This window comes from Odontesthes bonariensis, chromosome 9 (genome assembly GCF_027942865.1).
Source record: "Odontesthes bonariensis isolate fOdoBon6 chromosome 9, fOdoBon6.hap1, whole genome shotgun sequence".
Taxonomy (NCBI): Eukaryota; Metazoa; Chordata; class Actinopteri; order Atheriniformes; family Atherinopsidae; genus Odontesthes; species Odontesthes bonariensis.
Genome location: NC_134514.1, coordinates 15,275,591 through 15,292,419, shown reverse-complemented (window position 1 = coordinate 15,292,419; position 16,829 = coordinate 15,275,591). Strand labels below are relative to the sequence as shown.

The 16,829-nt window shown below is 40.0% G+C and overlaps 1 protein-coding gene across 8 annotated transcripts in view; it reads left to right on the top strand.

The window, feature by feature from the left end:
• The first annotated feature begins 753 nt into the window (after positions 1-753).
• Positions 754-16,829, top strand: part of LOC142388255 (muscleblind-like protein 1) — a 74,990-nt gene continuing 58,914 nt past the window's right edge. For 5 of the 8 annotated variants that reach the window (XM_075473301.1, XM_075473302.1, XM_075473300.1 and 2 more), the window contains exon 1: positions 7,178-7,283. The gene's annotated coding sequence lies outside the window, so the exon portion shown is untranslated. Of the gene's footprint in view, positions 1,072-6,588; positions 6,751-7,177; positions 7,284-16,829 lie in introns of those variants that run through there. The other 3 variants (XM_075473297.1, XM_075473303.1, XM_075473296.1) reach the window with 3 other exon arrangements.

Here is a 16,829-nt window from a genome sequence, read left to right as displayed (position 1 = left end):
AGAGGTGATCTCATCTTCCTTTCTCCCTCACTCTCATTCCCTTTCCTGTATTTCTGCTTTTCTTTGCCTCACTCTGTTCCTGCTCTTTTGCTGTCTTCTGGCTCGATCGTCCATGATAACCCATTGATCTCCTTTCAGGATTATTCATCAGCCAACTAAGGGTTAAAATCAACCTCCAGGAAGATGAGCAGTTGTGAAAACTGAGGTAATGACATTGCAGGTCAAATTAAGCATTGCTGCATTCATATGAGTGCATGACCCAATCATTTAACTGGTCAATCCCTTGTTGCTAAGACTTTTATGTGTGTTATCAAAGGGCTGCAGGCCTCAGTTCACTGGCGGTAGCAATGGAAAAGAGGAAAGAAACCATTAACAGGAACCATAGCCTGCTTCCTGTAACCATCAAAGCAACACACAGACACACACACTGACACACACAACCACACACATGCATATGCATGCACACAGACCCCCAGTATCTTTGTCTGTCACTTTTCCTTATTTCTACATGTTACCCTCTCTTTATCTCAGAACGCAGAAGCAACAGTTAGTGATCACATGTTCAAACGTGTCTCTCCTCATATCTGTGACTGCTGTTTAGCTCAAGCTCTTAGTACAAAAGTTAAATACAAGTAGAGACAAGCAGAGTGAATGTGCTGTGTGAAATTTTCTTTTGTTCAAGTCAATATTTCCCTATTTTAACAGAATACACCAAGAGAGAGCCTGAACTACAGTATATGAGCGAGGAGGGGGAGGGAGGCTGTTGCCATGGCAACCAAAGCCGCGGCAGTCGTCATCACGAGGCTTCTTCTGCATCGTGTGTGCGGACGTGGTGCGTGTGAGCTCGCCCTCCTCTCTCCAGACAGGAGGTGAGGACATCCCCCTCTAACAGAGCACCAGCAGAGAGAGGAGGAGAGACAGAGAGAGCGAAACCCCATAATGCACTGCACGCTGCAGGGCTGAAGCCGTGCAGATTCATCAGTTCCTGTTCGAGGGGCTGTGTGTTTTTGAGTGCACACACACCCATACACCCAGACCGAGTGCAAGAGAAATACACAGAGAAGCAGGCAGGTAAGACGGCTTTGCTCTGATGGTGCAGATGGCTGCTGGTTTCACAAGATGATCTGTCTCTGTGTCTGTTACTGACCGGTGAGGAGAACGGAGAGCAACTCTAGACAGACGCCAGGGTGTTATTAATATTTGACCTGTTATGCTTCCAACAACTTGCTTGCCTGTTGCTACTGATTGCTTTCATTCTTTCCTGCTCAAAAGCAGAGATTCTATCGAGAGCGGAGACTCTAAATAGTTGAGATGCAAGTGAAATATCTTTCTTTTGTCTTCCACTGGGCTTTTTGCCTTTTCTTCCATACTGCAGATAATGTTTGACTGGAGCCAAATTTGAATATGCCCTGGTGGTTTTGCATGTACTTAGATGACGGGAGTGTTTGTGAACACCGTCAAACTATTAAGAAAAGATTATCTATGAAATAGAATTAAAATGTATCATTCAAAACTTTTTAGGTTACTTGTTCGCATTATATAAAAGTTAAAAATTCATCACAGCAGTTAGTGATTAACATTTTTGTCATTGCCAAAACGGGAAGTTATGTCTTTAATGATGCATTTTCATGTCATGACAACAATAATTAATGAGGCTTTTTGTGGATTCACTTACAAAACAAAAATCTGGATCCAGCACATGACATCAGAAGCAAAAGCGAAAAAGAAAAAGAAAAAGAAAAACAGGCTGTTTCTATTTTTGAGGTATCTCTATGACACCAGTGTAAGCTGACATGTAAAAGCGTGGCTTCCTTGTTACGGGTCATTTTGTGGTTTAACGGCCACTGACGCTTGTGACCATATCAGTTGCACCAGAGATGCAGACAGGCTGGAAAAGGGCGATTGCAGCAGCTCAGGGCAGGGACTCTCAAATATTATTAGTCCAGGTCACAAAAGAGAAATTTCAGGCGTCCCTTCTGGGGCCAGAACGTAAAATCTGTTTTCAAAACCGTACTGTGAGACACAACACAGGATCCAAATAAGGTCTTACAGTGAGAAATAAAGCGGAGAGTTTCTAAATCAAACCTTTATTTCTAATGGACATTTTTTAAATTTTATGAGAAAACATAAGAAGCGTTATCTCAGAATCCATCTCTTAAATACACTGCAACTCAAGACAGTCTTAGTTATATTACTTTTATCACAGAAAGTCTCAAAGGAGCTTTGAGACAGTTGTACATATTTTTTATCTTGTACCTTTGAAAGGGTGTTTCATGTTGATGTGGAAAGCTGTTTATTTTGAAAATTTTCAGACGATGCAAAAAGCTTTTGTGTCCTGGGAAATGAATAGTATAAAAGCCATGATGCAGATCAGAAGAGAAAAGATCTCTTGAATATTCAGTTTGTCTCCATTTAGCACAGATAGAGCACTGCGCCTGTATACTGTACCCTCGCAGAAATCCACCTGTCACTGTCTGTCTGTGTTATCGTCTAATAGAATTACCCACCAGACTTCTATGTGACAGTGATATCTATATCTTTGACCGTGCTCTGTAATAATTCAGTATTTTTGCTAAAAGCAGTCGGATAAAAGAGTGCACATAGATGTGGCTGCCTAATCCCCTTGGTATGCGTGTTTTTAAGTGATTCTACAAGTCAAAAAAAGACTGTCTGTCTTTAGTTAAAAATCTAAGATAAACAAATACAAAAAGTGTTTTGGCTTAAGAACTATTTCAATGGTTAGTTGCGGAGTTAAGAATGTTTTTGAACAAATGACTTTAATTTATTCTACTGCTTGTCAGATTCCTTCATTTTCCACTAGGATCACATGTTGGTACACCAGAATATGTTGGTTCCAGCACACAGAGGTGTTCAGATTTAGGTTATAGACACAGAGGCTCTGCAAGGTCATGCGTTTGTGATTAGAAGAAGAAGCCTGCTGAGAATGTTGAAAACCTGTCAGACTCCCCTCAGGTTTTTCCTCATTGGAATTTTCCATGTTGTAAGATCTGTAAAGTTCTCCAGCGGATCCTCTTTTGCTCTTGGTCCAGCTCTGGATTGGCTTATCAGAATAAATCCGAGGTGATATATAGATCCAAATCTCCCCGTTCAACTTTAACTGGCAGCGACTCTGTACTTTTTCTCGAGAAATTTTCCTCATTCCTGTCTTTAATGATGTGGAACACAGAGGACATATGCTCAGGAGTCTGTGACCTCTTTTTGATGTGATCAGAATGAGGCACACTGACTCGTGTAGAAAGCAGAACTTCACAAGTCCTTCAGTTTTTCCTCGATACACAGACATCAGCAGAGCAGTGAGCAGGAACCTTAGTGTGCATTAAATTATCTGCAATTGCAGCAATTATCTGCAAGTCCAAAACCTTTTTACCGTGCCTTGTTTCTTCATCTGTGTTTCTTTCCCTTTAGACTAAAAGCCTATCACCAATTAATATTGACAAAATCTTTGATTTTCTACAATTTTTTTTTTTGGTGATATTTGATATTTGGTGCAGCATTCTGCAGCAGTTCTGATTTTTTTTTCTGCTGACAAAAGCTCCAGTTATTATATTTAATGCAAAGTAACAAATCAATGCAAGATTACCACCTGAGCCTGCTGTTCACCTCAGCTCTGCAGAGCATTTTAGCACGGTCATAGTTCCTGGCTCATTGTTTTAATGTTGTGGCCCGTGCTGTTTTGGTTTGCTCTCACCCCTCTCAGTGGTATTTTGAGTAGAAGCTCTTAAAGCAGCTGCACACAACTCATACTCTGCCAAAGGCCAGACATACCGATCCAAACTCACCAGAAAAATGGCAAATGCTTTTTGATTGTTTATACTGCCGGGAGTTGAAATGACAAATGTTCACATAGGCAACCTCTACGGTCATGTGAATAAGTTGAAGAAAGAATTCCATTTATAAAAAAAAGGGGTGATGTTGTTACTGTTTGCAGACGTTTGCAGCAAACGGGGGAAATTTGTCCTCTAACATGTGGTTCGTGTTGAGACAAGGTCTATTCTGACCCAACCCATATGTGGGGTTTTTCCTAAAAGGACATGGAACCAGCCTAACAAACTAGTTTAGTTTTCTAAACCTAACTAAACAGCAAGAATTGTTGAATGAAACGTAGCAATGGTCCCACATGGAGAAATAGGGCTATTTTAGTGTTGTAATAGTGTTTTTAGACGGTTACACATTTGTGTTCCTCTGAGTTGCTCTGAGCCCAAGCAGAATGTGGATTTGGGATGCATAGAGTGAATATTGATTGGATGGAAGGTTGGCATGGACCGGAGTGTAACCCGCTGATAAGTGGTATCACAGACCATCTCCTGTGTGTATGGACCATCACTAAACACTTACATTTACCATGGTCAGGACAACTGAGAATCTTAGCAGACATTATGCCTTTTTACACAACAGTTGTACCACATCGTTCTCCTTAAACTGCTGCTGATCCCCTTCATACAGACCGAACACAGGTAGCTCAGCGTTGTATCATTTGGTGTTTAGAATCAGAAAGGGAGCTTTGTTGGTACTGTAATAGCAGAGTGCTACAACACGGCATCTCTTTTTAAACACAAACATGCCACTTGTATGTCTCTGAGCCAGTACTTCTGTTACTGGCTCAGAGACGTATCGACGGGCAGCAACTTTCGAAGCTCCTTGCAGCCTCTGTGCTTTCAAACAGGATGCCGATGCATAACAAAGGCACATCGGTTTTTCCTTGAATGGTCAGTGCTAAAAGTGCTGTGGGCAGTCAGCCCATTCATTTTTTTCGGCATGAAGGCATGTGAGACAGAATTCCGTACACAGCTGGCATACTTGTAGAAGAGGTAATATACAGGAAGCACTGACTGTACGAAGTAATCAAATGGTCTTTTACAGCTTTTAGAACTGTTGTAGCAATCTCCATCTCTGAACAGAAACCTGTCTTCAGCTCAGAGGTTTAGCAAATATGCAAGCCACGGTCTGCTTACAAAGTTATGAAAATTGGGAGGTAAAAGCCAGCTGAATTTATATAAAAGCTGAAGAGACCGGCGAATAAATATAAAGCATTAAGCTGCTAAAGAGCCGATTATTTTACTTTGCATATTCGGTAGTGACAAAAAGAAAGTTATGTTGGAAAAGAGTGAATATTGAAATTTTTGCCATGTCATGACTTTTTCCCAGGATATTCTCTATTTCTGCTGGATTGGTAATAAGGTACAATTAGGAACAACATTACAATCAGATATATTTGATTATTCATTATTATCAATATCATTATTATTATTATTATTATTATTATTTTTAACTTATTTGGCACCCAAGTACATTTACCTTTACCAAAGTAACATTTCAGAAGCAGTATTTAATTTTTTTTACTTTTAAATTTTAGTGCTGCCACAGTATGCCTTCTTCAGTGTCCCTGAATGGCTTGCATCTGTTCTCAAAGGGAGATGAAAATACATATGTTCTTACAGAGCACAACATGGAGATTTTACAAACATGGCTTTTGCCAGAACACTGCTGCCGTGTCCTGTAGTTTTAGAGTCCATCTGGTTTGTAGATAATCACAATACAACATGTACACACTTGGAGACACTGCATCCTGTTCTCAATTCAGCATTCAGCATAATCCTGCAACGCGACTGCAGGACCTTTTTTGGGCACAAGACAATGACTTGCCAGCTCTAAAATCAAAATTCTACATCAGCGGCCTCTGGTGTACTGCTTGGGCTCTATGAACGAACTGATAAATATTTATAGAACTAGAGCTAAACATTAACACATAGAACAGCACAGAGATCCATCATAGGTTCTTTTGGGGGCAGGCTGGAGGCTGTTGTTCAATCAACACCTTTCCTTTACACTCTTGCACTCACACAAACACATGCACACACGAGCTAATAAAGTGATAAATTCCAAACATACTGATATATTGCAGCTACAGCCGGTGATGTGGCTCTGAGTCACTAGGTAACACCCACTTGTCATACACACACATTTACACACCTCAACAGGCACAACAATCAGACATGCTTACACATATACACTTGGACCTGATGTAGTGTTTGATGGAGTTAGACGCCATGGCAACAGAGCTGTGACTCTTGCTGTCCTGTGAGTGGACTGAAGCTGTGGAGGAGGGAGGAGAACACCAGCCAGCACCGCTACTCAAGAGCAGCTATTATAATTCCCAATCTGTCTTCCTCTCTGTTCTCTGCTTTTCCTCCTTCTATCTTTTCAACCCAGCTACTGTCTGCGCACTGCTTTTGTTTCTTTTTAAGTGCATTGTAAAGGTTGTGAGTTGAACAAAACTCAACCGGGGAAGTAAAGGTGGCAGAAGAGTGGTAAGCAGGAATGTATTTTTAAAGCCATTGATTGTGTAAAACCTGACACGTCATCAGAGGAAGTTTCGCTGGTGCTCACATCCAGAACCACGAAGCACCGTGAAGGGATATTGTTTGTTGACACTATATTCTTGTCTCACCTTTGTTGCACCTTCACTTGCAGCATCTTCCCGTTTCAATCACAAAACACACTGCTTTTAACTCCTCTATTTTTTCAGTCTCCATGTCATCCTTTTTTAAATAATTTCTTTCTGCGCAGTTTCGTGCCGTCAGTCATCCTTTTAAAGGTGGTAGCACACACACAGGGAGACCAGAGAGCGGTGGGGAAGTGGGCGTGCAGGTGGACAGGTTTCGCAAACAGCATCTATAGAAGATTTACTGCCTGCAGACACAGATGGTGGAGAGACGGGGAACAGTGGAGGTGAATTGCATTTTGGTTTCTAGTAGCATTTTCACGGTCTGATTGTCAGCATTTGTTAACATACACACATGCACGCAGATGCACGCACACTCAAACAGTGTGAGATTGTGAGAACGTGGCTGTTGACGGCAGAAGTTTGTCCGTTACCCTATGCTGCCCTCCCTCTTTTCCTCTCCTCCCTCTTTTGCATATGGTCCAAGTGCGAGCTGTGAAAGGTGAACTTGCAGCCTGCTGTGGATAAATTATGTGTGACATGTTTAGCTGTGCTGCCTTATATGGAGACTGGTGGAGCTGAATACAGTAAGGCTCTGCCAAGAGGGAAGGAGGGAGTGGGAAGGAGTGAAGGAGGAAAAGGAGTAGGAGGAGAAGGAGGAAGGAAAAGAGGCAGGGGAGGGTGAAAGCGAAGGAAAAAAAGAAGGAGGAGGGGGCAGTGACAGAGGGAGTGAAAGAGAGGAGTGCCGCGAAGCAAGCATGAGGTTTTCGCTTTCCATTCTCCTCTCAGCAGCAGTCAGATGAGTCCTTGCAGAGATACAGTAAGTCTTTGCTGTTTACTCTGTTTATGTGTGTGTGGGTTGTGCGCTACTTTGTGTTTGTTTAGACTCAAGGCTCAGTTGCCAGAGCTTACTTTTTCTGCTTTGTTCTGCAGTGTCAGATCTTTTATTCACCATCTGGATGTTGAATGGGATGTATTGATGTGTGTTTGAATGAGTTTTATGTCTGTCTGTAAGCGTGTGTCTGCATTTGTGTACATATGCGGACTTACACCACGCTTCACTGCTAATGGTTGGGAGTTTGACTTTTTAAATGTGGAAAAGAGCCGAGAGGACAAAAGAACAGGTAACGTTGGTGCGTAATGTTCCGCAGAGTAGTTAGCTCACATTCATGCACAGTAACACACACACTGACACACATTCAGTTCTCTGGAAAACACTTTGTTTCCTTCTCTCTTTGAATCCTAAAACAAACACATTTATGAATGAATAATAAAACCATAAAAAGAAAATAAAACACTCAAAAGCACACATTGTCTTATCCTTGCACATACGAACGGCCCTATACTCCTCATGTGTAATAACAAGACAACTGGTGTTTACACTTTAGCTGCCCTCAGGAAATTATTAAGAATCCAGCGACAGCCGGGCCGTCGGTGGTGGAGAAACGCATAAACACACATACAAGTGAACGCACAGAAACCACTCAAAGAAATAAAAGAAAAAGAAGAAAAGAAAATTTGTAACATGACAAAAAAGAGAACATTAAATGATTAGAGGACTTAATGTTCTTTACAAAGATTTCTTTTTTTTTCAGAAAATATTTGATGATATGATAATGTTGTGTCTAGAGATGCTGCAACATTTCTGTCACGTTTTAATGGAATTGGGCTGGTCTCATGGTAAATTGTGAAATAGTAAATTGTGAAATTATTTTTATAGTTATTTTTTTCAGATAGATTTTTTTTCCTTGATTTCATCAATATCCCTGCGACATAGCAAGCGTGTTTATTTTAAAGTTAGCAAGTATATTCCTAGTCCTGCCCAACTAGTCTTCAATACATAAACCTAACCACATTTTCGAGGAGCCTAAACCCAACCAAACAGGAATTGAGAGCGGAAATGAATGAACACAACTGAAAAACGATCATTTTGAAACGTGACAAACTCGTCCCTGGTTTAAGTTCTCCATCCAACGACACCGTTGGATAGGGGAGAGGATTTAAAAAAAGTTTCTGAATTAATCAATTAGAATGCACATCTAGTATTTTCAAATAGACCAAACAGCTTTAAAATGAAAACTCAACAAATGTTTCTTTCTTCGTACATGTGTTGGAGATACATATATGAAGAATATAGTAATGGAGATAACAAGATGCAGAAATAATATACTTGATTTATTCCAGTGAGAGATAGAAATAAAGAAATATATCTGACACTTTCCTGGTTTCCTGGTAATCTTTTTGAAAGCATCTGGTTTGGGATGCCTCTCTAAGTGACTTGAGCAGAGATGCTCCTATTTAGAGCTTTATGTACTGAGCTGATTGTGGTAGCACAAGTTGGACCAAAGTATTGCAAGACACAAAAATGGGGATATAAAAGTTTTGAAACTTCAAAAAGCTTTTTTTTTAGAAAAATAAGGGGCAGAAACTAGATGTCAGACTTTTACAACAATTAATGAATTCTCTTTTTATTTATTTTAAATGTTGAATATCTCCATATAAGTTCCTGATGTTCTTAATTTAATTAAGGGAATCATCATTATATTTTTAAAACATTAGCATTAAAAAATTTCTTGGTGTAGACCATTTTTTTATACGTGAGTTGGTAGAGTTGCTTTCACTGCTGTAAGAAGCATTTTTACAGAGAATGAGTCAGAAAAGTGAAACTGAATTTTGTAAAAGAAGACATCGTGTTGTCCTACTGCTGATGGAACTGCGTGGGTGTTCTACCCACTAATATGTATGTTGGTAGAAGCACAATAAGTATTCTGTTTATAATTTTTCAAGCTACAACACTGCCGTGTGAACTCTTGAATGTGATGCTGATATTTACCAAACTGACGCTGTAATACATACTGCGTGTATCTCTTTTTTCCCTGTTGTTTTGTCTACACTACCTTCTCACCCACTAATCTCAGCAGCTCTCCTTTAATTTCGCAGTTCTACACTCTCACACATTCTGCCTTTGTGTCTCTCTGCAGTTTTCTGTCTCATTCCTCCCTCTTTTGGCTTTATTATAGCTCACTCTGTGTTTCTTCCTCTCTGTCTGGCTCTCGCTCCGCCGAAAAAAAACTTCTCTCTAAGATCAGAGCAGGCAGATCTACAAGGTCATTAGAGTATACAACAGAGGGAGCGCAGAGGCTCTGAATCTCACATCACATGACTTTGGAGTGTGTGAAAGAAAAGTTGGCTCATATACAGAAGAGGATACGAGCTGACCTGCATCACATAGTGCTAATTTTGAAATGATATACATATCTCCAATGAATTTGTCATACCCCTTCTAATTTCATAAACCAACTAATCTGTCCTGTGGAAGTGATGTCATCTCCCTGCTGTCCTCGGCAGTCACAGGCCAGTCTGTCGAATGCAGATGAGCTCTGCGTTCGTCTGGGAAAATAAATGTGTGTGTGAAATCACATGAGCTCTTAGCCTGATTTGCATTATTCAATTATAATGCAAAAAACTAATTGGGTGGATGCAGTGATCAAGGTGACAGCAGGAGAACGTGATTGGAGATCACGTTGAGTGCCAAGCCTCAGAAAGTCGTCACAGAGCATGAAAGTGGCAGATAGACGGTCGCCCAGACAAATGGTTTGGGGAGTCCTACGAGGCCATTTGGTGAGTGGCGAAATCACAGGGAGTCAGTCAATGGTGTATGATGATTGCTATTTTCCCTGCCGTCTGCAAAGCTGTCACTGGACTAATGCACGCTAGTGGAAGATGTAATCTATAGTAAATACAGTTGGCTCCATGGAAGAGCCCTCAGTGATTTCCCCAGATTAAGGTGTCAAACTGAATCACTGGTCATAGACAGCAGAAGAGTACAGATTATCCCCTGTTTGGCCAAATGCTGTTCTGATGACAAGTAACAGATTTTGCACTGCATGTTTGTGCGTGTGTGTGTGTGTGTGTGTGTGTGTGTAAGTGAGAGATTTGGAAAGCTGACTGTGGATATTTTATTTTGGGGAGCATCTACTCTTTTGGTATTTCCTGATTTGATCAAAAATTCCAGACTCTGGAATGTGAAAAATTCCAATGGAGAGACAAATTATAAGCATTAATATTCTTCAATTATTGAGGCTCGTGATCACTACCATTGTGCTAATATGCTTTCAGCCATTCAGCTTTTAATTAGAATTCATCTTGTTGTTACTGACCAGTCCCCTATCAAGTATTTCCACAACCCAAGTCTTTTTTATAATATATTCTCATCTTGCAGTCCTCATTGTACCTCTCTCTGTCTGAAACCTCCCTCCCACTCTGCTCCCATCTCATTATTCGCAGAACACTTCCACTCTGTTTTTCACAGGACATGCCACTTGTACCTCCCTTCTGTCTACCTGTCTGTCCATCTGTCTATCATTGTCTTCCTCCCTTTTTGTTTATGTAATTCCCTCATTCACAGCTGCATGCAGGTTGACATGTGTCTGCGGATCGGAGCAAAGAGAGACAGTCAAAGTAAAAAGGAGTGACCTCATGTGTGTGTGTCTTGAAATGCCACATGCCAAGGTGGTGAATCAACACTGGGGAGCTTGTTTTTCAAAGTGGGCACTTTGTCACTGGCATATGTCCCCCTACCTTCTAACCATGACATATCTGTACCCTGGACATCTTTCACTCGCTGTCTTTCTCTTAGCCTGTCTGTCTTTCTGTTTCCGTGGCTCTTCTCTTTTTCTAGCCATTTTCTAATCTTTCTCAATCTTCCCACCCACACTCTTACACACACATTCTCATACACACACCTCCTCCATTGCTATTCCTGAGCAGACTAGTCTAGCAGTGAGTTGGTTTATGTCCATGAACTCAGTGACACCCTTTCTGCCGCTGCATTACACCACAGTGGCATCACAACAGTCAGGTAGCCACACTGGAGTGACGGTGCATCTGCAAGTCTACCTGTCCATATGTGTAGAAAACATCTAGTTACCTCTGTCCATAGCACACATAAAGAAATATCTTAAAATAGATGTGATTTCACATCTCTGGTCCACTATAAATGCCTCACCCGCTGTCTGTATGTGCACATTAAGCTCTTTAAACACTTGTGCTGATATCACAGCACAGACAACAGCTTGCACACGTGCCACTTGACTGCACTCCTCGTCTCTCCTCCCCTCTGTTTGTCTTACAGCTGAAGGAGGGAGAAATACTGTAGATTGAGTTTGTTTATGTGTGTGTGAGGTAAAAAGAGAATGAGGAATAGCTGCTCATATGCATACACACCATACTCATGTAGTTGTGTTCTGAATAGCAATGCCCTGGCTGACCTTCCATTCATCTTTAACGTTGATTTTCCTTTCAAGCTGATAGAAATCTGCTGCTTCATGGTTTGTGGTCAGTAATAATCTATGTACTGGAAATTAAATTAAGTTTAACATTACCTCCATGGTACATACTATGGAAATGTCATGAGTATTCATTGCTGAATAAAGAGCATGTTTGCATCACATTTCAAGGATTTGTTTGATCTAACCTTTTCACCTAAACAAGATCCAAGATTATTAATCTGTGACCAAGTTGCTCTTCTCTTACTGATCAGTATTATGCAAAGGTTTTGATTTGATTGAGATACTGCAGAGACCAAGTGCAACATCTTTGCCTTAAGTACAAATCTATTTCCATTAAAGTTTTGAAGTCTTCGAAAATGAATGCAACAAAAAGCGAAATCTGTAATTTGTTCATTTAAAAGATACTTGCACAAAATAAATGAATTCCACTGACTAACCTCATTGTATTTAGAAAATATGTACAACTCTAGAATTTGATACCAGCAACACAGTCAAAAGAGTTGGGAAAGAGACAAAGAAGGACAGAAATGTTTATGGAATAAACAAACAACCAATAGCATTCTGGAAGATTCTACAATCAGCAGATGAATTGTCTGGTTATGATTGGGCATAAAAGGAGCATTCACCAAAGGCTTAGTCTTTCCAAGCAAGGATGGGTCGCGACACCATCGTCATCCCTTTGTGCAAAGAAAATCATGGATTTAAAAAATAAGAATTATGAACTATGGCTTTTTAAACATTTACAGTGAATAAAGTTGAGAAAAGATTCAGTTCGAGGAAATCTAAGTCCAAGGACTCTGCGTGACCTTCAATCTCTCAGGCGGCACTGCATGAGAAACCGTCTTGTCACCATGATCAATATGGCCATGTGGGTTCAGGAGTGACTCAGAAAACCATTTTCTCCACTGTATCCAGAAAACTAACCTGAAACTGTATTACATGAGGAACAAACCATGTATACACTATGAGCAGAAATACGAGCAATTTCTCTTGACAAAAGCTCATCTCAGATAGACAGAAAACATCGTGAACATGTGTTTTGTGGTCGGATGAGTCCATGTTTCTGCTGCTTTTGAAAAAACATTGATGTCTGGTTCTACAGGCCAAAAAGGAGAAACACTGCCCAGGCTAGTATCAATGAGAAAGTGCAAAAGCCAGCATTTGTGGTGATTCTGTGAGATCTTTTCCTGGGAGGTCTGTAGTTATTTCAGCAGGACAATGTTTTGCAGACATTTGATTGTAGATTTTTGTTTATTTGCCTAAATGCAAAGACATTGATTAGCGTAGAAACTAAACTTCGAACTTTGGCTGCAGTGAAGGAAAAATTAAATTATAACCCCACTCTTTGGCATAGTCAGCTGGTCATATTCGCAGGGACTCAGGTTACTTAGAGAAGTGAACATTGATTTGATTGGACAGACAGTAAATGTAGCTGTTTCAAACTAATCAAAAACAACACGAATCTATGAATCTATGAGATCTAATCTAGATCTCGAGTCTAGATCAAATCAAAAACTTCCTACCTTGATAGTGTTGCATGTAAATTTGTTCTATCAGCTTTGCTGTGCGGTGTCATCCAGATTAATGCCAACAGAAAACATTCCTGCACAGTGCAAAGATACATAGCAGAATTAGTGTTTTATCACTACAAACAAACTTTTAACCAAGGAGACCTGGATACAACCTCACCGACAAGGTCTTTATCAACTTTGACGTGATTTTTTTCTTCATGACTTTAAATTATGACACTTACCATTAAACAAACTTAAATGCATGCTTAACAATGCCAACTTTTTCGATTCAGGTCATTTGATGTTCATTTGATTCTTAAAGAAACCTTCCTGGGAACTTACTGATAATACATATGTTATACTGTATTCTCATACAGTCATTCCACGGCAAAGAGAAAATACAGAGCTATTATCTAATTTGGCTTTGTTATAGCCTGGACTGATATGTACAAATGTGGCTCAAATGAGAATTCGTTATGTATGGGCCAGGAAGAAGATCTTCCTGCCAACAATGTTGAGGGGAATTTTAGATTTTGTCTCTGTTATTGCAATAAGATACAACTTTATTTTCATCAGAGGTTGGGGATCTTCTGTTCTCCGTCTAGACATTATTTTGTAAAGACAGATGTCCTTGAGTGGTTCGCAAGCTCATATAAAGTTTTTCACCCCTAAGTTACCTTGGATGAAAGCACCTGCAAATTAATAAAATGTTATAAAGGCAAATAATCACATTACATTCTTTCAAAATGAATTAAATTACATCATTTTAAAATAAATTAAGACGTAAGATCAGATGGTAATGGAATTGTGACTTTGGGTTTATTAAGGCAAGTTTTGAGTCAGGGAAATAATTTTAGATATGATTCAGTGAAAGCCATCACTGTGGTTACTGTTTAATTAGTTGATCGCATGCCCTTCACCATCTGACAAATCATACACTGTATCAAAAGAAGCATGGATTCAGGTCGAACAGACAGTTTTTGGTTAGGAAGCTTCCTTTACTGAGTAAAATGAAGTATCTGAGTGGCAGCCATGAAAAAAAAGGGGATTCTGTACTTCCTGTATGATCTTTGTAAACACTGGACCATTCCTTTATGAAAGGACCGTCCTACAATTCCTTGCTGCCGTATCATATTAATTGATGCTCCATTATTTTCATCCAGATGAACTGACAGATTGATGTAAATAAAGCCTGTGACAACAATATATATATATTTTTCTTTTTATTTCAATTACCAACCTTGGTGGTGAAGGAATATCGTATCTTATTCTAACAGGACATACATATAGTCTACAAATGCTCAATGCTCATTTTATGGAATATTTTTCGAACAGCTGTAGGTTCAGTGCTGCAGAGGCACATCAAAGCTTTGTGAAAGATTCTCATTGCAGTGCAATTCTTAATAATTTCTTCCAACACCTTTTCTTGACCCTATGACATTTTCCACAAGGTCAAGGAAAAGTACTTTGGAGAAGAATATAGGAGGCTATTTTTCTGACTGCACCCAGATGCTTGGGAGTGCTACCTCTTCCTCTAATACTTTACCAAGGGCGGACTGGATGTTACAGTAACTCAAACAAAGTGGGGCTACACAAGGCTATCTGACAGCAAAAGCAAGCATGCTAGCTTTGGCCAATATGTGTGTAATATGTCTTTGACTTAACACAAAAGCTGTTTCTTGGTATTTTTGTGATAGTTTGAACTCTTATGGATATTTTTAACAGTTTTTAAACTAATAATTTTACATATTGAACCTTTAATTTCAATAATTTGGGTGTCAGAGGCATTGTCCTTCCCTCCGTAAAGGACAGTCAATGAGTTTAGGGTGTGAGTCTATTCCGAAGTCTTGGCAATATTTAAAGCCTTTCATGCCGTTTTCACCATATGGCTATGATATTAAGCTAGACCTGACCCCATTAACCACTTTGTCCTTGCTTTAAGCATGGTTTATCCAGTTGCCGTAGCAATGATGACCTTGCAGCATATCACTGTGGTACTGCAGCATAAGGTGTTGTGTGAACAAAGACCGAGATGAGAGACGGCGAGAAGGAGAGATAGAGTTGGCTGAGACAGTGGGCGAATAAAATGAGGACAGCTACTATTAAAAGAGCCACGTTCACACAGTTGTTTATGTCACATGACACCCTCAGTGCAACTTAACAGAGGGCGAGCAGATTTTTAACAAGAAGAACACATGGGGACAGAAAAAGCTAAAAACAGAAAAGCATATGAGTGTATAGAAACAAAAAAAAGGAGAACAGGTGGGGATCAGAGAAAGATAAATGAAGGGAAATGAGAAATGTCAAGATGGTATCACTGCAGAGTGCCAGCACTGCTTTGTAATGTAATCTGCTTTTTCATTCCTACTTTTCTATTTCCTCAAGTTTCTTGCCTGCCAATACTTACCTTTAATTTGCTCATTCTCTCTACCTGATCCCAACCTCTGCCTCTCACTAACTTGTACTAATTACTCCTGTTCGCTTCCGGTCACTCTGCTGCTAGCAGCTATCCTTTTCCTGTCTAAACTACTGGTCTCCTTTACTCCCCTCCCCCATTCCAACTTCCCCTTATGCTTCTAATAGTGTAAAGGGCAGCTCAGGTCGTTTATAGATGATATACTAGTCAGCTGGTGATACGGTGTAATATGAGGCGTCCAGCATCTGCTTCTTGCTGCTGCAGCCAGCGCCCTTTAACCTCTCACGCTACTGAATTTCATTCCCTCCTTCCATCTTTTCTTCCTCTTTTTTACGTCCTCTTTTTCAGCTGCTTTGTGAAAGTTGCATCTATTACACCACCGACTTCTGACTTGCCAATTTAGCATGTTTACATTTGAGCTAAATTCCAATAATCTTTCTCTCATAAACTCTATTTTCCAAGATCCAAAGAGACAGCATGATCACATTCTTTTCACTGAATTTGTATCACTTAAGGAATGTCTAAACTGTTAACTTTCTGCCTAAACAAACAAAGCCTTTTGATGGCTGGACAGTCACTCTGAGGGCACTTTAACTTATCTCATTTAAACACTGACTCTTTGGAAATAATTGTTTTGAAGCAAATTGTTTTTCTCTTACCTCATATTCATTTTTTTGTTTCTCTCCCTGCTGTGTGTCAGAGATCAGTGTGTCATAGGAAATCTAACATTGACAAACCAACTTTCTCACTCTCTTCATTTCATCTTACTTTTCTTAGTCTTCGTCATCTTTGTCTTTTCAGTTGGAGTTATTCAAGGTAAGTGAGTGGCTCAGATGTCTGGCTTCTGTTCACCCCATTTTCCCTCATTCTCTCTCTGTATATTGCTCTCACGTGCAGGGCTGAGTTTGGCTTGAGTTAACTGTGGAATTCCTCATGAGCAATTCCAAATGGTGCACATCAATATCAATATGTGCTTCAATGTCAAGCTAAAAAATTGGTGCTCACGTTGTCATGAACAGACTCCTGTATATGTTCTATTTGTTGTCAGTCCAGGGTTAGCAGTATCAGTCTTTCAGTTGGTTTGCCAGTCCATGGTTGGTCAGCAACTTTAAACCAGATAGTCTAAACAACTACGTTTTTACCCCTTG